Consider the following 22,766-nt stretch of genomic DNA (forward strand, 5'->3'; position numbering starts at 1 on the left):
CTTGTGCTTGGATCTTCCGAATGTTTCTCAGATATATCCAAATTAAACTTGAGACACTCCCATTCCGCCGTGAGATCGATGTTTCTAACGAAAAATCGATTTATAATTGCCCTGATATTTTTTATTTATTTGAATTCACGGTTAATAAATTGTAACGGGTTATTTGAATTACTCAAATTAAAGGTAATATAATATTGTGATATTTCTGAAAATAAAAATAAATAATGAGTAAAAAATAATCAAATATCTCGTAGAAATTGTTAAACCCTTTTGGAACACATGGAATAAAAAAATCTGTTTATCACAAGAAGCTACCGTATCGATTCGTATAAGATGTTTAGTTCACCAGTCAGCCGGTTTGTTAGGTGTTTTTGTACTATCAGGGTGAAAATACTTTAATCTCACTCAAGGATTCAACAGATGGACTTGAATTTTTTTTCTAAAGGACGCGTTATCAGAGTAAGTATTGATTTTAGGTGTTGAGAGAAGAATTTAACTTAGTTATTACGGTAAATATAAAAATATTTTTTTGTTTATTACTGTTTAAAGGGTTAAACTTAAAGGCATAAAAGTATGTTAACAATTTATTTATTTTTTTTTTTTACTTCAAAATAAATCTGTATAATACGAGTATTTAATTGAAAAATTCTTTTCGACCGATGATTGCAACATAATAATAAATTCACAAATACATTTTTATATTTTAATTTTTTGAAATCAAAAATATATTGCAGAAACAAAAATAATTTACGTGACCAAAGAAAATTGCTTTTCTATTATATAACCTTATGTAAATATAGAGTATTCAAAAATCAAAGAGAAGACAACAAAATTTGATAAAAACAGAAAACGATCGTAAAATATATAATCTTTAGACCCAATAAGTTTTGGAAAAAAATGAGAACTGAAGAATAAAGAAGAAGGAAAAGCATTTGGACGAACAGAACATCAAATATATTGGAAAAAGCACGCGATAAACTCATAATTTAAGACAAAAACTGTTTCGTTTAAGGAATACACTGAATTATCTAAGTTATCACATTAAATAAATAAATTACATATCATTTTTTTTCGATTGAGAGTAACTTTGTCATCATACTAGAATTAGAGCATAATTATAATCAATCGATTAAAAAAAAAACACTTTTGGTAATCTATTTAAACGTTAAATATTAAATTATGTAAATAGAGGAAGTTCAATTTATAAAAATATACCCATCTTTAATATAATTAGATTGCTTACAGATATTTATAGATATACGTTGTTAATATAATTAGATTTATTACTAGTGCTAGAAATTACGTCCATCCGTTTTATCAATCAGAGTTATTAAATAAATAGTTTATAATATCTTTTCATTATCTCTTTTTTTCTAAATGAAACTAATTGCATTAAATAAATAAACCTTTTAATCATATTGGTATATAATAGTAGACATATAGAACACGTATTTGAAGACATATTTATATATACTAGGCCCACCCAATGTAGGAGCAGGTGAGGTCACTAGCAGACTGCGTATTACTAATCGGCCTAAAAACATCAACTCCGCGTATCATATCGAAGTATTACTTATTATCATATTGTACGCGGTAAAAACTATCATAATTACATTTAATAATCATAAGCAATACGTAATTAATTCTTTTCTAACCTTTATCTGTACTAAATTATTAATTTTTAATAATAAACAAAAGCTTAGTTGAATTTTTTCATGCATCTAATTAAAACAAGTTCACCATCCTCGCTAAACGAATCACTTTCATTTTCACTTTCCCTATCAGAGTCTACACATATAATATAACGTTTTGTCATTTCATCTATCAGTGGTTCCAGTTTTTCATACTCTTTTTCAATATTTTATACTTTTTCACAATAGGGTTTCCAATCGTTCATGGAATTAATTTTCTCCGTAGTTAATTTTTCACCATTTGTGGAAGAAAATATTGTGTTATGACTTGTCATATGTCTTTTTACGGTTGACTATACTATCTCGATCGGATTCAAATCAGGATTGTACGGTGGAGTCTAAGAACACGATGTTTTTTTTTCAAAAGTTCATCCAAGTGATATTTTTGTACTTCATTTTATGTAACTTTACAAATTTATATAACTGTGGTTTCAGCATTTTTAAACTATACGGAATATGAGTTTTTTCCAGCCAATCGGTCATATATTTTTTTCTGGAGTTGGAATTTGGCGCTTTATCAATACTTGTATTATGATAAGGGGCGTTATCAACAACTACTGCTGATATTGGTGGAAGATTTGGAATCAATTTTTCACGTGTCCATTTAATGAAGTTGTGTGTATACATGTTGTCATGGTAGTCGCCACTTTTCGAATTGGCTTTCCAAATTAGTAATGCCTTCATTAGTAATGAATAAAACCGATTTCTACTCCAGCATGAATTACTATTTAACGGTCACCTTTATTAATTTACACATGAAGTCCCTCAACAATACCATCAAACCACGACTTGGTCGAACATTGCAAACTGCAAACGTACGTTTTATCCAAATAAACAATTGTAGCATTTTTTTATCTGTACTTAGCCATTGCCTGCAAATATTCAATTCTCTTCCACCTGATATCGGATTTCTCAATTAAATGTTTTCTGTTATTTTCAATTTTACGCCATTTGAAACCTAACTCTTTCAAAATAACAGTTAAAGTTGATTCACTGCCTTTAAAATCAATAGACGACTGAAGTCCTTGCCTTATTAGGCTGTAGAGCCTAGGTTCTAATAAGCCTAATAAGGCAAGAACAAGGCAAGGCCCTTAGTAGGCCTTAGGCTGTAGAGCAAGGTCCTCACAGCTCTCAAGATTTCGCCTAATTAAGGTCTTATTTTTCTTAGACACTTTTATTAACGATTAAAAATTAATAATTCGCAAAAACATTTTTTGCAAAATCACACCCCCACCCCAAAAAATTATCTAATAAACTTACAGCTAAGCGGATATGGTACGCCAATAGTACCCACTATCACCATAAGGAGCGCTAGTGTAGCACTGACGTTCACTGTTTAGTCGTCTTCTATGTTGTGACGTCACAGATGAGCGGTAGAATTAAATAAATAAATGATATTTAAAGTGTAAAAAAGTATTTAAAGTGGCCGCTAGTACCGCCACACCCGTGCGAATGAAATACACGTCCGCTTTGGTTAGAATGATTGAATAAAATGAACAAAAAATATTACATTTAAATAAAATGATAAATTAAGTTGTGCGTGCAAGCTGTGCATCAGAAAAAAAGCCGCGTGACGGGAAAGTCCTATGACTATGTTGTCAGCCTTTTTTTTTAAGTACTATATAAATGATTATCCTTTTTAAAAAAGATTGAATATATATATATGAAAATATCAGTTTAAAATGATTTTATTAATTTTCAATTTCTTTAATGTATGCGGACTATTCCTACAATCTTACTTAAGTTAAACACTATAGAAGGAAATTTAGACGCTAAAAAAATTAGTAAGATCAGAGAAACTTAGAAGTCATACCAAATAAAATGACGTTTTACAAAAAAATAAATGAATTTAGTATTATAATATATATATATATATATATATATATATATATATATATATATATATATTAAGCAAATGATATATGCTATGATGTGATATAAAAGTTTGTGATGTTGGTACCAGAAGCCACTTCATTTTCATACAGTGTGGCATTGAATTGTTTGTTGGTCTCTTGGTTGACTTCAGAATTTAAAGTGGTTTAAGAAGCAGGGATTTCATTATTCGTATGTGGCCATTATCGGATTTTTAAAAAATTACAATGTGCGAATATGGAATTTTATTCTTTGCTTAGAAAAAGTGTTACAGAAACGTTTTAAATGATAAAAAATCGCATGGCGATGAAGCTTCGTCTCGTTCTCATGTTCTCGATTCGTTAACTCGTTTTTTAAATGTTCGGTTGTCATTAGAAGACGATTTTGAGGGGGTAACCTCCCCCTCTCTCATCGTCTTCTTCAGCTGTAGCGATAAAAACATCGAAAGCACGAGTGAATTACCGATTTACTGAATGCAGTCTACCCTTTATGAATTACTGCTATTGTCCACCGAGACATTCTGAAACGATTTTAGACTAAATTCGTAGTGTGCGACCGCGTTTTTGTAAAACCAAGGATTGGTTCCTGCTTTACGATTTCGCCATCTCACACACTTACCACTGTATGGCAGGTTTTGCTCAAATGACACTTGACACTGCTGAACCACTTTCCATTCGCAAGATATAACATCTGCGGACTATTTTTAAGATGATCATGAAGGGGGAGGGTATGAGTCCTTAGACCATAAAAGAAAGTGTTCCATGCATCCTAAAGGCGATTCCAAAATCAGATTTCTTTAGACGTTTTGACTGTACTCGTAACCGATCTAATTATATCGCGTTGAAGGGATACTATGTAAAAGCTTAAATACGAATTAATTTTTCTGATTTTTATTCTTGTTTTTACTTTCTTGTAAAAAGTAAAGGAAGTATTGTGATCGCGAAAAATTTCGGTTTTCAGATTTGAACGGAAATACATTTTAATCATCCCTGAATCCATTTTGACTAATTTCGGCATGACGTGTGTACGTACATATGTATCTCGCATAACTCAAAAACGGTTAGCCGTAGGACATTGAAATTTTGGATTTAGGACTGTTGTAACATCTAGTTGTGCACCTCTCCTTTTGACTGCAATCGACTTAACCAAAAGTGTCAAAAAAAGACCAAAATCCAAAAAAAAATTGATTTTGGACTTTTTTTTAACCGCAGTAATAAGCCCCCATTGAGAGCTTTTTACCGGTATATCATTAGTGGTACTTATATTCATTGGTTCCAGAGTTATAGCCAAATAAAATATTAATTAATGAAATATATGGATCAAAACATGGGGAAGGCACATCGATTCGAATCAGACTTCATATCTTTTTTTTTTACTTTGTTTTTTTGTAAATTGAAATATACTGATTTATTAATAATTATGAACCTCTGTAATTAAAATTTTACGATAAATAATAATTCAATAATAAAAATAAAAAAATATATGAAAAAATATCAGAAGTTATTAATAGAATACAATTTTATGTACTTTTCATTTAGAAAAAATATGTATATGTAATTTAATAGGCGTTCCCGGAAGTCATGTGGTGTCCACAACACATTTTTTTTTGTTTTTATAGCATCAGTCCTGGAACGTGTTTTGTTTTACAGACAGCGTATCTAGTAGTTAAACATACTAGCCAAACATTTAGGACCGTTGGTTTGTATATAAGTGGGATTGATTCTGTTTTATTATATTTTTTTTTTAATGAATGAGAATAAGATAATAAGGAAAATGTGCTGTATCTTAAATACGAATAAATTTTTATATTAATAGATTACTGAGGTGTGGTTTAGCCTATTATAAAAATAACAATATTAGAAAATAATTAATGAAATAAATCTACCGAAAAATTTTGAGAAAAAGATACCATAAAATAACCTCACCCCATAAAACTTGATTATTGTATAGTTTTCTTACTTTTTACTATTTTAAGTTGAAAACTTGTAATTTTATTTATTATTACCTTTCTTTAAATATTATAGATGGGAAGAATTTATTCGCTGTTAGATCTAATACATCTAACTTTTAAAAATACAGATTTTTAATAATTACTTTTTCTTTTCAACATTTCGATTTGAAACTAACAATTTACTTTTAAATGTCTTCTAATTTTTGTTGTTTTTTTTTTTTTTTAATTATATCTTGGTAAGTAAATGTAAAAAAGGTAAATAATTCCATTACAGATAAGCGAGTAATAAATAAAAATGTACTCTAACAGACTTACGACGCAGGTCAGGTGCTAATATTAAAACTACAAAAGATTGAAGAGTATTTCTAAAGAGTAAAATATGCTGATTTATGCTTTGATTAGATAGTAGTTTTGATGATTACGGAGGGAGAAGTGTTAGTGAGGTATTTTTCTCCTTGTGGTGTTAGTTTGGAAAAAAGATTAACGATTACTAAATCTATTTACTAACCATATGCAAAGCGAGTCAAAAGTATTGAAACCTTTCAACAAATTTAAAACCGTTCCAAATAGAATTCTAACTTTCAGGATAGGGTATCGGTCAACTACGTTACCTTTTGACGATATTTAGAACTTCAACCTCTTCTGGGGGGGTTGGCCCAGGTGTTGTAACTCAAATATTTTAAATGGTAACACTCTTTGTGAGATATCACTTTAAAGGTCTCTAGGTCAAGAAAAATGGTATAAGTAAAAAGTTGATAGGATGTTTGTACCCAAACTGGCGGCGGAATAAAGTTAGGATTTTGAAAATTACTAAATTTAGTAAGTTCAAATAATAAAATTAATTAGAAAGAAGTTAAACTGAATTAAAGTAAACTTTAATCTAATTTAATTGAAATTTACTTAAAATTTAAATTTTTAAAAATTAAAAGAAATTGATGGTCTCTTACCATTGTTGCAAAAATGGAGCTTACTTCATTGTTGTGTAATATTTCATTAAACGTTTCATTACTACAATGTTAATTTCTTATGAAAATTTATTGTGATCGATTCGCTGATCAATGTTGCCTACATTTACCGCATTTGTAAGCCACTTTTATTATTTACATCTTTTTTTGTAATTGCTTTTTACTGAATTAATTTATCTGTGCTATCTGCTAACAATGCTATCTACATGTCACTTAGTGAACAGGAGAGGGTCAAACCGTTCTTAATGAAGGGCTTTGGTGATACGAGTTAGGTCATTTAATGATGTTTGTGAATTGTTCGATGCAACATTTAATAATCGTAATCCTATTTCAAAAGGTACAGTGTCAAAAACCATCAAACGATTTGAAGAAACAGTTTTTTTTGTTTTTTTTTTGTCTTCAGTCATTTGACTGGTTTGATACAGCTCTCCAAGATTCCCTATCTAGTGCTAGTCGTTTCATTTCAGTATACCTTCTACATCCTACATCCCCAACAATTTGTTTTACATACTTCAAACGTGGCCTGCCTACACAATTTTCCCTTCTACCTGTCCTTCCAATATTAAAGCGACTATTCCAGGATGCCTTAGTATGTGGCCTATAAGTCTGTTTCTTCTTTTAACTATATTTTTCCAAATGCTACTTTCTTCATCTATTTGCCGCAATACCTCTTCATTTGTCACTTTATCCACCCGTCTGATTTTTAACATTCTCCTATAGCACCACATTTCAAAAGCTTCTAATCTTTTCTTCTCAGATACTCCGATTGTCCAAGTTTCACTTCCATATAAAGCGACACTCCAAACATACACTTTCAAAAATGTTTTCCTGACATTTAAATTAATTTTTGATGTAAACAAATTATATTTCTTACTGAAGGCTCGTTTAGCTTGTGCTATTCGGCATTTTATATCGCTCCTGCTTCGTCCATCTTTAGTAATTTTACTTCCCAAATAACAAAATTCTTCTACCTCCATAATCTTTTCTCCTCCTATTTTCTCAAGAAGAAACAGTAAGCGTTAATAATAGGGGAAAACTAAGGAGGCCTAAATCTGCAACAAATAAAAATTCGTTTGCAGGAATTTATTGAGAATCCTCATTCCTCGACTCGAACGGCACCACGAGAACATAAAATTAGCCTAAGTTCAGCGATTCGAACATTAAAACGTAAAAATTTCAAACCCTTCAAAATTCATCCGGTGTAAGAATTTAATGAAGATGACTAAGATCGAAGACTTGAGTTCTGCAAAGTTACGATGAACAATATTTGTGCAGATCGTAATTTATTAAACAACATAGATTTTAGTGATGAGGCCACTTTTTTTTAAATGGCAGTATGAATCGTTATAATTGTTGATACTGGATTGCTATTAATCTACACCGGTGAGGCTCATACAGTTAAAATAAATGTACGGGAAGGTATTGTTAGTGGACGATTGATAGAGCCTATATGTATTGATGGAAATTTAAACGTAGTAAAATATGAGGCTTTGCTTCTCGACCGTATCGTTCCAAACATTCAAAACGTTGTTGGCTCCAACTTCCAAAACATTTGGTTTCATCAAAGTGGCGCCCCGTCTCATTTCGGTCTCAGGTACGTGAAATTTTTAACGAAATTTTTCCTGGAAGATGGATTGGCCGAAGAGGTTGAGCAGAATGGTCAGCGAGATTTCTCGACTTGTCACCATCAGATTAGTTTCTAGGGAACCGGTTAAAAAGTATCGTTTATCATAACGAATCCTATGATATCGATGATTTACAAAAAATAAAATTCGATAATCAGCACAAAATATCACTAGGGAATCATTGAATAATGGAGTATCATTTTTTATAACCGACTTGAACTTTGTCAACAACAGGACGACGTTTCGAACATTTATTAAAATGATGTTAAGTAAATAAGCAGACGTTATGCTTAATAAACATATATATTTTTAAATAAATTTATTCGATAATATCTCCATTAAATCAAATTTATATAAATTTATTTTTTTGCGATAGCAATTCCTTAAATTATCGATGCAATTTTTTTCAGATTCAGATTTTATCCCCCTGCCATTTCGGGTACAGACATCGTACCGATTTTTATTTATACCATTTATCTTCTCTTAAGAGAGACCTTTAAAATTATCTATCACACAAAGAGTGTTACATTTAAAATATTTATGTTACATCCCTGCGCCACCCCGCAAGAAAGGTTTGAAATTCTATTTCTCATTAAATGGTAAAGTAGTTGATTGAAAGTAGTTACCTTATCCTGAAAGTTTTTTTTTTTTTTTTATTTTCCCACCTACTCCTCTGGAACGGATCTACAATCAAGTTTGACTCGCGCCAGAGGAGTGTCCTTTACTCTAGCTCGCCTCCCCGCCCGCCGGCTGTATGTCCGGCACGGCAGGTCAGTTCACCGGTTAGCTCTTTTATTTCGTAGTTGGAAATTCCACCTACGACAAGCCGTCATCAGCGAGCGGTTTCTTCTTGACGAGCTTCCTCATCTTTCTTCTTTATAACTGCGGTTATAAACGACGAGATCACATTAAAGTTGTCCTCGTTAAGTAGCATTTTATCCACCACATTCTCCGTAGATAATGGCCCTATACGTCTTACACAGGATTGCCTGCTTTCAGTCCAACGGTTACATTCAAATACTACATGTTCAGGGGAATCATATGCCCCACAGTAAGGACAGTTGTTGTTATCTACCCTTAGTCTCGCACATAAATAGGACCTGAACGACCCGTGCCCTGTAAAAAATCGCGTTATCCAGTAATTTATGTCCCCGAACTTCCTTTCTATCCACGGTCGGATCAAAGGTATCAAACGATGTGTCCATCGTCCCGTGTTGGCTACATCCCAACGATATTGCCAATTACGCAGCATCTCTTCATATGCTTCTTTAGAAGGTTGTCCACATGCTATACTCACTCGCATCTCCGCCAGTTGTTTAAGCGGAGGAACTCCTGCAATTACGAGTACTGCCTCGGTGGAGACTGAAGAATATGCGCATATCACTCTTAAGCCCATGCGCCGTTGAATTCCTTCAAGGGCTCTTCTGTTCTTGTCGGCACGCAGAGCTCTTTCCCAGACTTGTATACCGTAAAGTAAGATGGAATTAACTACGTGAGCGTAAATCTTACGCTTCGCAGTTCTGGATCCTGTCATATTACCGAGTAATCTGCTAAGATTTTTGACCGTGCATTCAGCTCGTTTACGTATTTCATTCACGTGTGCCGTAAAACTCCTCCTCTTGTCAAGCCAGATCCCTAAATATTTGGCTGGAGTCTGTTGCTGGACAAGATTACCCCCTACTCGAATTAGGATGTCAGATATTATCCTGAAAGTTACAGTATTCTATCTGAACGGTTTTAAAGTTGTTGAGGTGGGTTTCCATACTTTTGAATCACTTAGTACATCCCCTGTAATTATGTAAATCGGTAATAACCTTAACTAAACTATTAAGTAAGGGACGGTATACTACCGAGGTAAAGATTAATTTATATTTCGTAGATAACTGGAAATTAATTACATATTTGATATTATCTAATCGTTATTCACCTCTTCCAGTTAAAGAAATTAATTAATTCTATCTATATTTTTAAATTAATTGTTATACGTCGATAGATTTTATTGAGGTCAAGGAAAAACTGATGTATATTTAATTTATATTAAAGAATATCAAATAGTTTCATGAATTATAGGTGTAATAGAAGTTTTAATTTCTATAATTATTATTAAGTAAAATTATATAGTATTAAATCCTTAAATTATTTATTAGTAATTTAATTTAAGATTCATAGATCTAGATAGAAGATGTTACTTTCATTCATCATATTTTACTATTAATTATTGATAGCTTGTTTTTTTTCATTTTAAATAGACTTTTTCATACAAAGCTAAAAACTGGGTGATTATTATGTTTGAGGAATTACACACGAATAGCAAAACCTGGTTTAACGAAACTTGAAGAATTCATTTATTGTAAACAAGCGTAGTAATTACAATATTTAATAAATCTTAGCTAAGCTATTTATTTATAAGATATCATGTAAAATATTTACCGACGAAGCGCCCTTTCTGATGAAAAATAATTTTTTTTTGTATTTAAAAATTCAGGATCCTGTTTACTGTAAAATAATAATCATATTAGAACAATATTTCAACCTATTCCTTATACAGTAATTTTAATTTACACGCTCAAGAATGCATTTACTAAACACCTTTTACAAAGATAAAATTTTAAATTACTTTCTTAGAAGATTTTTGGTACACCGATATATAATACGAAAGGCAAAGTCGATAGGTGGGTGGAATATATTGAAGAGTTATACGGAGGAAATGAATTAGAAAATGGTGTTATAGAGGAAGAAGAAGAAGTTGGTGAGGATGAAAGAGGAGAACCATTACTGAGATCTGAATTTAAGAGCTCATTAAAAGATTTGAATGGCAGAATGGCTCCTGGAGTAGACGGAATACCTGTAGAATTACTGCGCAGTGCACGACAGGAAGCGATAGATAGATTATGCAAACTGGTGTGTAATATTTATGAAAAGGGGGAAGTTCCGTTCAAAAAGAGTGTTATAGTGATACCAAACAAAGCATGAGCAGATAAATGTGAAGAATACAGAACAGTTAGCTTAACTAGCCATTCATCAAAAGTCTTAACTAGAATTCTGTACAGAAGATTTGAGAGGAGAGTGGAAGAAGTATTAGGAGAAGATCAATTTGGGTTCAGGAAATGTATAGGGACAAGGGAAGCAATTTTAGGCCTCAGATTAATAGTGGAAGGAAGATTAAAGAAAAACAAACCGACACACTTGGCATTTATAGAATTAGAAAAGGCATTTGATAACGTAAACTGGAATAAAATGTTCAGCATTTTAAAAAAATTAGGGTTCAAATACAGAGATAGAAGAACAATTGCTAACATGTACAGGAACCAAACAGCAACAATAACAATTGAAGAACATAAGAAAGAAGCCCTAATAAGAAAGGGAGTCCGACAAGGATGTCCCCTATCCTCGTTACTTTTTAATCTTTACATAAAATTAGCATTTAATGATGTTAAAGAACAATTTAGATCCTGAGTAACAGTACAAGGTGAAAAGATAAATATGTTACGACTTGCTGATAAAGTAATTTTAGCCGAGAGAACAAAACGAAAGTAATGAAATGTAGAAGAAATAATGTATGTGGACCACTGAATATAAAAATAGGAAGAGAAAAGATTACGGTGGTAAAAGGATTTTTTTATTTGGGAAGTAGAATTAGTAAAGATGGACGAAGCAGGAGCGATATAAAATGCCAATCGCACAGGCGAAACGAGCCTTCAGTCAGAAATATAATTTGTTTACATCAAAAATTAATTTAAAGGTCAGGAAAAGATTTTTGAAAGTATACGTTAGGAGTGTCGCTTTATACGGAAGTGAAACTTGGACCATCGGAGTACCTGAGAAGAAAAGATTTTGAAATGCGGTGCTATAGGAGAATGTTAAAAATCAGACGGGTGGATAAAGTGACAAACGAAGAGGTATTGCGGCAAATAGATGAAGAAAGAAGCATTTGGAAAAATATATTTAAAAGAAGAGACAGACTTATAGGCCACATACTAAGGCATCCTGGAATAGTCGCTTTAAAATTGGAGCGACAGGTAGAAGGAAAAAATTGTGCAGGCAGCCAACGTTTGGAGTATGTAAAACAAATTGTTAGGGATGTAAGATGTAGAGGGTATACCGAAATGAAACGACTAGCACTTGATAAGGAATCTTGGAGAGCTGCATCAAACCAGTCAAATGACTGAAGACAAAAAAAGAAGATTTTTATTATTTTGAACCGATGGCAGAGGTTTAATGTAGATATTGATTTTTTTTGTGACGGAATAAGGAACCTCCGTTACTTCTTCATCCTTTTTTTTTTTGTAAATTATTCATTGGAAATTAATTAAATAAAAAAATTTCTAGTAAAATTAAAAAAAAATAATAATAGAAATAATCTTCGTATGAAATATTCTTTATTTTCAAATTTTTTCCTGGTTACAAATAAAAGAAACCCTGGAAATGGAAAAATCAGGTAATCACCTTGTATGGTTTAATCTAAACTTAGCTAAATCTATGTTTATATTCATCGATTTTTATTTGCTATCTAACTTACCTAATCTGCAAAGCATTTTTTTTTTTAATTATTTTAACGAGAAAAAGTAAAATTGTTTTAATTTTGTTATTAAATAGGAAAGAAAGACGATTTTCTTTTTGAAAGAATGAGGAATTTTTGTTTAATTTAATGATTTATGATTAGATGTCGAATAAAGTAATTAAATAGAACGGTTTATTTAAGATTAATTCGACTCAGATTTCTTGAAAATAAGAACTCCCAGTTAAAACCCGTTGCTTTTAAAGTTGAATTGAGAATGAATACGGTAAGGATTAATTTATATCGAAACTAGTTTTAATCCTTTAAATTAATTAATTATTAAATGTACGATCGAACGTCATATTAAGCCGCATCTTGTTAGCCCCGAATTTATAATCGTAGATTAACGTAACTGAAAATGCGTGTTTAAGAAAACAATCATTAATTACCAGCGATCAGTTACCTTTCAGTTATTTATCGATTAATAAATTAAGGGATAAATCTTATAATAAAAACACGCCCTGTGAAACTATTGAGCGAGTAATTTTCGAGGTTCTGTTGTAGTCGATTAGAAATTGGTTTTTGCTCAGCTTTCAGGCGCATAGTCGATCTAGTATCGTATAAAAGTTTTAGCTAGTGAAAGTGCAGTTGATTTTTGTAGAATAATCTCTACAACAGCAAAACTGCTCTATACGGTTGTAACATAAAACATCTAGTCAGTCGGCAACCGGCTGCTGTCGTGGTCGCATGTCTTGTCTGAAAGTATAAACTGCGCGCGCATTCAACGCCATTCCTTTCTTGTCGTGTTTGTGATTAATTTTTTTTCTTTCTTATAATACTGTTCACTCAGTTGTGATTATTATTATTATTATGTATGTTAAATGTGATCATTTGTGCTGTTAATAATTCGTAAAATATCTTTTATATTTATTTTTTATGTTATTTCCTAAAAGATATGCTTATTATATCTGTAGCTTATAAAGTTCTATACGTGTAGGTTATATATTGCTAAAAAAAAAAAAAAAAAAAAAAATGGAAAAGAAATTAGTTAAGTTTTTGATTAAATTTAATTCGAAAACTAAAGTATTTATTTAATTTAGTAACAAGATTTTTAAATAGATTTCAAGTGTTATTTACTTCTGATGAAGTAGCCGGTATTTTTTCTAAATATGTACTTATTGATATCTTTTTAAAACCGAGTAATATTTATGACGAATTAATATAAAAATGTCCTGTATGCAGACATATCCTTAATTTTATATATATATATATATATATATATATATATATAAGTAATGTAGAGTTTTTATTAATGTTAAATAATAACTATAAGAAGCGTTAAGAAATAGTTATTTTTATTATGTAGGAAAAAACATCAATTACAAATACCGGTTTAAAATTAATTACGCAACACCTATGCTAAATTTATATCATAAATTTTAGTAAAAATAATAAATTATTACATTTCAGTTTTGAAATTGATATCTAATAATAAAGCAAGTTAAAAAGAAATACAAAAAATATTCTTGCAGTTTTTGCATTTATTTTTTATATTATTTCTTTTAGCCTACACTAAGAAAAGTGTATTCACCATTTTTTATCTATTTTGTTTGGAATATTCTTTTTTTTATTTATTTCACCCTATTGAATTTCAGGTTATATAACAACATTAATTTAAATTCATTGTATTATATATAATTAAAAAATATGATATATATATAAATTAAAAGTATGACATATTATAATTAAAATGAAATAGCTTGTTTAGCTTATTTATTATATATAAAATGTATTTATAATGAATGAAACGTAGTATTATTTAAATTAAATGCTAATTTTCTTTCTCACCACGCTGATGTAATTTTTTTCCTAATGGAAAATAATAAATATAAAAATATTCTATTTAAAAAAAAATATATTGTTTGAATAATTAAGGACCTGTATAATTAGTATTATTGTTTCTGTGATAATTATTTATGATTAAGTTTAACGATTTTAATAATAATAATAATAATAATAATAATAATAATAATAATAATGAGATAAAAGTGACCTTAAGCACCTTTTCATAATTAAATTTTTTAAGTGTGAAAATTATTTTTTAAACGATAAAATTATAAAAAAAAAAAATAATAAACATGCCAATTAAGTAATATTTATTTATAAAATACTTTCCATTAAAAAAAAAATTAAGATGTTTTTAGTTAATTTTCTAAGTTTTAATATTCTATAAATATGTATGAGCTTAATTGTAATTATATATAATATGAAAGGTTATAATAATTATGAAAATTTATATATATTTTTTTAAAGATTATGCTTCTAAAGTAATAATTTTATCTAACCGCGGCTTAATACAAGCGTCTCCTTATTTGTAAAAAAAAGTCAATATTTTATTCATTACTATTAAGTAAGATTAAAAGCGGTTTAGCCGGCAAATTGCATTCTTTACAGCCCAAAATGATGATTTCAAAATATCTGGAACATCTCAGGGATCCATTCCGAAGGGTTTAATTTTAATAAACTGAATTTGTTTGGACCGTAGATCAAATTAATAAAACATTAGGTGCGATTTCATTGTACGGTTTAAAAAAATAAATAAATAATGATAATAAATAATGATATATTTTTAACCGATAACAAATTATTTTTTAATTAGTAAAAAATTCAAGGTAAAATACATATTACATAGTCCGAATGTTATATAAATTTAATTCAACCTTGGTAATAGTCACGTAAGTGGGTTTCTGTATATTTATTATCTAATTTTTTATCAACATATTGGTTTCTCATCTTCATTTTCTTCAAATTGTTTTTTTTTTTTTTCATACGGGATTCATTGTTTTTTTATACAACGGTCTATTTTTTTAAAAGAAACAAAAACTGATGTGGACATCATATGACTTCCTTGTACGCCTATTAAATTACATACACATATATATATATATATATATATATATATATATATATATTTTTTTTTTTTTTAATGAAAAGTACATAAAATTTTATTTCATTAATAACTTTTGATATTTTTTCATATATTTTTTTAACATTTTTTGCAATCAAGAGGTTAATTATTAACAAATCAATATATTTAAATTAGATTAAAAAAATAAAGATTTAAAAAAAAAAGGAATGAAGTTGTTTTCGAATCGATGATATACCTTCCCCTTGTAAGATCCAAATATTTCATTAATTAAATTTTATTTGGCTATAACTTTGGAACCAATGTAAATAAGTACAACTTATGATATATCATTTAAAATCTATCAATAAGGGCTTATTACTGCAGTTAAGAAAAAGTCCAAAATTCAATTTTTTTTTTGGATTTTGGCATTTTTGGACATTTTTGTTCCAGTCGATTCCAATCAAAAGGAGAGCTGCACAACTAGATGTTATAACAGTTAAAATTTCAACATCCTACGGCTAATCGTTTATGAGTTATGCGTGTTACATACGTACGTACAAACGTCACGCCTAAACTAGTCAAAATGGATTCAGGGATGGTCAAAATGGATATATCCGTTGAAATCTGAAAAACCGAAATTTTTCGAGATCGCAATACTTCCTTTATTTCGTACAAGGTAGTAAAAATTATAAATAAAATCTTTAAAAAAAGATTAATACATTCCAGTTCAGTTTTTTTTTAATTCGGTAGTAACGAAATTTATAAAAATATTAAATGTTTTTTTTTAAATTTCAAAAACTCTTACAGTTTTTGAAATGGATTAAATTAACTTTTTTTAAATTCAATCTTACGTCATTAACTGGTGTACGGTTTTTTTAGTTCAATTTATACGCTTGTGTTTATTTGTATATTCATTAACTTTAGAATTGCTAAACTAATTTCAGAACTTTTTTTTTTTATTGTTCATGATTTTTGAGAATTTATAAAATACGAAAGGTTCATAAATAGTTTTCAGTATAAAATTTACCGCAAAGTTTATTTACGACAAATTACGTAATCAAGTTATAAGTGTTTAATTACCCAGTAAATTATTTCAATAATAAAACGTACATTTTTAATTGGTTATTGAAGAACAAGACATTAGAAATGGACTTCAAATAGATTTTCTAGATTAGATGTATTAATTTACAAGTAAAAAAAAAAATGTAAATTTAAACAACATTCTTCGTTAAGAGTATTGAAGTTTCATTTTTTTTTTTTAATTTCGTTCCTAGGCGATTACTTTGCTCGGAATTTAATATATTACTTTAAATTACATAGATTATAATATTATATTTTATTCGTAAAGTTTTACATGAAATGATGACTTAAAGTATGGAGAAAATATATTTCAAAGAATTTTTTTATTAGCTCTTTTTAATTTTACTACCTTTTTGAGAATATCAAAGTTTATATAGATGAAGACTGCAAACATCAAATATATTTTATAGTTATTTTTCCATTTCATATTTTTGTACAACACAAAAATAAAAACAAGGGAAAACATTTTGAAACTTCTGCTTCATCTTTGAGTTTTTATTAAGTATTTTTATATCAGCTTATTATAATCTATTATAATAAAAATTATATATATATGTCCTTAATTTTTTTTTTTTTTTATTTCACTGGTAGACTGTATTGCCTGTTTTTGCATCCATCTTTTGAGAGGCCTTCTCTATTTCTTCCTCCATGTGGTTTATATTTCAGAATTTAACCGGCAAGCGTTCTTTTGACATTTTACCGATATGGGCATACCGGCTGGATTTATACCGGTTAGGTTTTGAACAGAGAATGCATCCGTAACTTCTAAATTTTTTTCAAACCGTGAAATTATTAAAAATGGAAAAAGGAAACGCGCAAAAAAAATTAAAATCTATAACTCGATGTAAATTTCAGTGATTTAACAAAAGTAATCGGCAGATAAAAATGTAGTTTATAAAAAAATAATAAAATTAAAAACCAATATCTAATGAAACACTAAAAAAAACCTGTTACTTGTATTAAACGAAAAAAAATTGAATTTTATTTTATAATTACAGTTGTAAATAGTTGTTTGTTTTTTTGTAAATATTAATTTTTTTTATTAATTTATTTATGTATGATTTTTTTAATATATAAATTTTGTCCTGGTATCTACTGACGATTTTTTTTTTTTTTTTGATGTTTTCCTTTGGGGAAGAATAAGCTCGGCCCACACTGATGACAGTGCGGGGCTCCCATCCTCTAACCCCCCCCCCCCCCAAAATATCATGCACTGATGCTATTTTAACCGAAATAAAACCTAGTAGATTATTATTTTTTTACCGGTTTTTCTTTACCATTTTTATTAAAATTTGGTCAATTCATCATTTTTATTGTCATTGTTAATTTAACTGGGATTATTTCTACGGTTTGTTTTATTTATTTATTTTATTATTATTATAATTATAAATTATAAATACGTCAGTATTTATTTATTAAAAATTATCTTAATTCTTTTAGAAATTCTAATCCGTAATAGTGACTGGTCTATTGTAATTTGATATCCTTTTCTCCATGTTAGGTAGTTACACAACAACAAACAATTTTTGCTAAACATAATAAAAAAAAGACATGAATATTATGCAATGAATGATATATATATATATATATATATATATATAATTTTTGATGTTAATGATAATACGAATAGTTGTCAAAATTGTTTTATGTAAATTTTGAAAATTGAATTTAGGAAAAAAAAATGTTTTCTTGTAAAATATTCATTAAAACATAAATGTTGCCAAAATCTCTTTATTTTTAAAAATATATTTAAATATTTAATGTTTGTTACTATTTAAAGCATAATTTTAAATTCAAAATAATTCTAAAGGATTTTGTACGTAATTTATAACTCTTTTTAAAATTATCTTGCATATTCCTATCGCACTTTTATTTAAAACAAGCGTTCGATTTTTTTGTTTTTCGTTTATTATTCCACTCATTTTATTTGCTTCATTAGAATTTTAATTTGAATATTAAAATTTGAGGTTATGTAAGGTAAAACAAAAACAATGTCATTATGTAACATATCAAAAACGCGATTTACATATCTATTCATTACCAGTATTTCAAGACCTCTTTTAGCTTTTATTTTTGTATTAATCAAATCAAACAATTATATAACCGTAAATTATATATTGGTATGGTAAACATATCAATATATTATATTGTGTACGTATAAGATTCAGATTATATCTTTATATATATAATTTGAATTTTTAATAATTAACAAAGTGAAAATCAAATATTAATTAATTAAAAAAATATATAAGCAATTAATTAATCGTTTACGTAATGATTAAAATTTTATTTATCTTTTAACTTTTCTTAAAATTTCAAAGATATCGAATAGATTTATAGAAATTATTAATTATCCATTTTTTACTTTCCCGGCTGTTAAATATTTACTATTTATATAATAGTTTCCACTTACCAACAATCTTTAATAGTAATAATCGAGCGTTTTCGAATTATTAATCCATCCTCAGGAACAATGATGTGTTATACATTAGAATTATTTTTTCGCACATCATTAATTATAATAAATTGAATTTTATAAAAATATAAATATAACACAATTAATCGTCAAAAGGTAAAATAAAGTTAACGATATCCTTATATACAGTTATCCGTTAAATAAACTGTTAAAGTTAACTGTTAAATATTTACACAGACGGAAAATATTACTTTGTCAAAAAAAATTATCCCTCATAGATTTCTTTTTATACTTCACGTTTTGAGATCTTTTGAATTTAAAAATATTAAAAAAAAATTATTTCGCTTATATGTAGATGAATGTGTTTTGAATTCTTCTTTATTCTTTCTTTATATTATAAGAACGTTAAAACGTTCTTAGAGCAGCACTCTAGCGGTACGGTTAGAACTTTTGGAATTAAGGAATTGATTCTATTTATTTTTTTTATTTTAACTGATAAAGGAGATTTAAAGGAATTAATTATAAGTATTCTATCTCCAGGGAAATTGGACTTTTGAATTTTATTTTTTCATTAAATCGTTCGTAATTGGTATCTACAATGTTTTCAAATGTTACCAGTAAAGTATACTTTTTTAAAATGATATTCAAGTTTTAAAAAAAATCTAAATAGCCCAAATAAGTTATTTTTACTATATTTTCAGTGTTAAGGAGAGAGTTCGTTAACGCGGGTGAAATTGAGTGAATATTTTTAACGTGTTACTGGTTTATAAAGAATCACGATTAACATTTTTTACACCTTTTTCTATAAAAAAATAAATAAAATTTAATTAGGGTTGTAAAGATAAAAACTATTCTTAAGTTGTACGTTAAATTTTTAATGTATATTCACATATTAAGAAAATTTTCTTTTTTCTTCAATGGATTATTGTAAAAAAGAATTAACTGGGTCCCATACTTTCCTCAGATCAATATCTTTAAATCGGCACCTGATAATCCCAAGTTGTAAACTTAAAATATTCAATAATTTTGCGAATTGCTTGAAAGTATTACAAATATAAATAATTTCGCCTTATTATTACAGTTTTCGAATAAATTTATTTAATGATTTTCTAAAATTAGTGTTTGAATTTTTATTTAATGAAGTAAAATTTTAAATTCCTAAAAAAGGACCTATTATTCTAAGTTTTAGCTAATAATGGTTCTAACTAATAATGGAAACGTATTTTTATCGTAGGATTTTCAAAAATGAAACTTTTTCAATTACGATAGATTAAAAAGCACTTAACGTTGAGTTATTTTGTTTTTTGTTTTAATTCTTTTAGTAAGACCTTAACATGGCATTATATATAGCAATTATGATCAATTTTCTAAAATGGTAGCCGATAATACCAGCAGACTATTTTTTAAAGAAGAAATTAAATTTTTTCAAAGATTTAATAAAAAAAAAAAATATTTAATTTTCGAAGTTATTCTATTTTTATCTTAGAAATCTACAAATGAAATTTCATCGCTTTATGATGATAACTTGATTTAACCACGTTAAAGCCAAAACGTTTTTTTAACAAATTTACAAAAAAAATTTCAACGTTTATATTTAAAAATTTTAGAGCCAAAAAAATCTAAGTAGTTTATGTACACGATTAATGCATTTTGATGCGATTTCACATAATTTAAAAAAAATCTCTTTAAACTCCTTTCTTAGACAAATATTACGGATAACTTGTTTGTTTAAACCTTTGATGACATCAGATGAAAGTGAATAGCACCAAGATAAAGTGAAAAATAACAAGAAACGCAAAAAAGGAGAAAAGAAACTTGATGAAAATAACAAAAGTAATTCAGAGATAATACTTAGAATACTACAATGGAATACTGTTAAAAATTTTTTGAAATTAATTACGTAAAAAAAAACATTGGGTTGATACATAAGAATCTACCGAATGAAACTGCCTAGCAACGTTGACGATATTTCCCATTGATTAGAAGCGTTTATTAAATGTGATTTCCGAACAAGTTTCCCATCATTTCAATTTAATACGTGAGAGACTGCAGAGCGTAACAATGGATCAACCTTCCAGCTGGTCGTATAACGAAACAGCCGATAAAAGAATATTCGCTTCCAAATTGTGCTTTAAGTGTATTGTAATCGAAGGCATTTTTCCGGTGAAAACGCTTTTAAATCGGTAATCAGCGAGTTTGTTAATTTACCTTATACAATACGAAACAAACCTTATGCGCGTGATAAAAACCTGAAAATATCTTCATATTCCTTACCTAAACCGTGTAATTTTTTTTCTTTAAAAAACCCTTACATTTTTCAGTTCAATTTTCTGGAAAAAATGTAATTAAGGAATAATATAATTTAACGTAATCAGCTCCTTTGGTAAATAATAAGGCGTTAATCTATAATAAATAAATAAATAAACCAATAAATAAACATTAAATCTACACACCCGCGCGCGCACGTTTCATTATTTGAAAAAAGGAGGAAACATTTTTTTTCAAGTGGGATAGAAAATAGCATGAAAATATTAGTAAAGATCTGTTTGTAGTAAAAAATAAGTTACGTATTTCATTGTAGTCTTATTAATAAAAAATCTCCACTTCGCATTATCATTTATGTACGGATCGCTTAATACTTTTGTTGTATATTCAAAACCAAACGGATAAGAAACTTCTGTTTTATACGGTATTTTTTTTTTGTCTTCAGTCATTTGACTGGTTTGATGCAGCTCTCCAAGATTCCCTATCTAGTGCTAGTCGTTTCATTTCAGTATACCCTCTACATCCTACATCCCCAACAATTTGTTTTACATACTCCAAACGTGGCCTGCCTACACAATTTTTCCCTTCTACCTGTCCTTCCAATATTAAAGCGACTATTCCAGGATGCCTTAGTATGTGGCCTATAAGTCTGTCTCTTCTTTTAACTATATTTTTCCAAACGCTTCTTTCTTCATCTATTTGCCGCAATACCTCTTCATTTGTCACTTTATCCACCCATCTGATTTTTAACATTCTCCTATAGCACCGCATTTCAAAAGCTTCTAATCTTTTCTTCTCAGATACTCCGATCGTCCAAGTTTCACTTCCATATAAAGCGACACTCCAAACATACACTTTCAAAAATCGTTTCCTGATATTTAAATTAATTTTTGATGTAAACAAATTATATTTCTTACTGAAGGCTCGTTTAGCTTGTGCTATTCGGCATTATATATCGCTCCTGCTTCGTCCATCTTTAGTAATTTTACTTCCCAAATAACAAAATTCTTCTACCTCCGTAATCTTTTCTCCTCCTATTTTCACATTCAGCGGTCCATCTTTGTTATTTCTACTACATTTCATTAATTTTGTTTTCTTCTTGTTTATTTTCATGCGATAGTTCTTGCGTAGGACTTCATCTATGCCGTTCATTGTTTCTTCTAAATCCTTTTTACTCTCGGCTAGAATTACTATATCATCAGCAAATCGTAGCATCTTTATCTTTTCACCTTGTACTGTTACTCCGAATCTAAATTGTTCTTTAACATCATTAACTGCTAGTTCCATGTAAAGATTAAAAAGTAACGGAGATAGGGAACATCCTTGTCGGACTCCCTTTCTTATTAGGGCTTCTTTCTTATGTTCTTCAATTGTTATTGTTGCTGTTTGGTTCCTGTACATGTTAGCAATTGTTCTTCTATCTCTGTATTTGAACCCTAATTTTTTTAAAATGCTGAACATTTTATTCCAGTCTACGTTATAGAAAGCCTTTTCT

General features: G+C 28.7%; 1 protein-coding gene across 2 annotated transcripts in view; it reads left to right on the forward strand.

The window, feature by feature from the left end:
- Positions 1 to 22,766, forward strand: part of Msp300 (Muscle-specific protein 300 kDa) — a 764,465-nt gene that overhangs the window by 265,163 nt on the left and 476,536 nt on the right. Inside the window, exon 1 of one of the 2 annotated variants that reach the window (XM_075369200.1) lies at positions 13,267 to 13,407. The exons of the other annotated variant lie outside the window; for it this stretch is intronic. The gene's annotated coding sequence lies outside the window, so the exon portion shown is untranslated. Of the gene's footprint in view, positions 1 to 13,266; positions 13,408 to 22,766 lie in introns of those variants that run through there. 2 annotated transcript variants of the gene reach the window in all.

Source organism: Lycorma delicatula, chromosome 6, assembly GCF_047948215.1.
Source record: "Lycorma delicatula isolate Av1 chromosome 6, ASM4794821v1, whole genome shotgun sequence".
Lineage (NCBI taxonomy): Eukaryota > Metazoa > Arthropoda > Insecta > Hemiptera > Fulgoridae > Lycorma > Lycorma delicatula.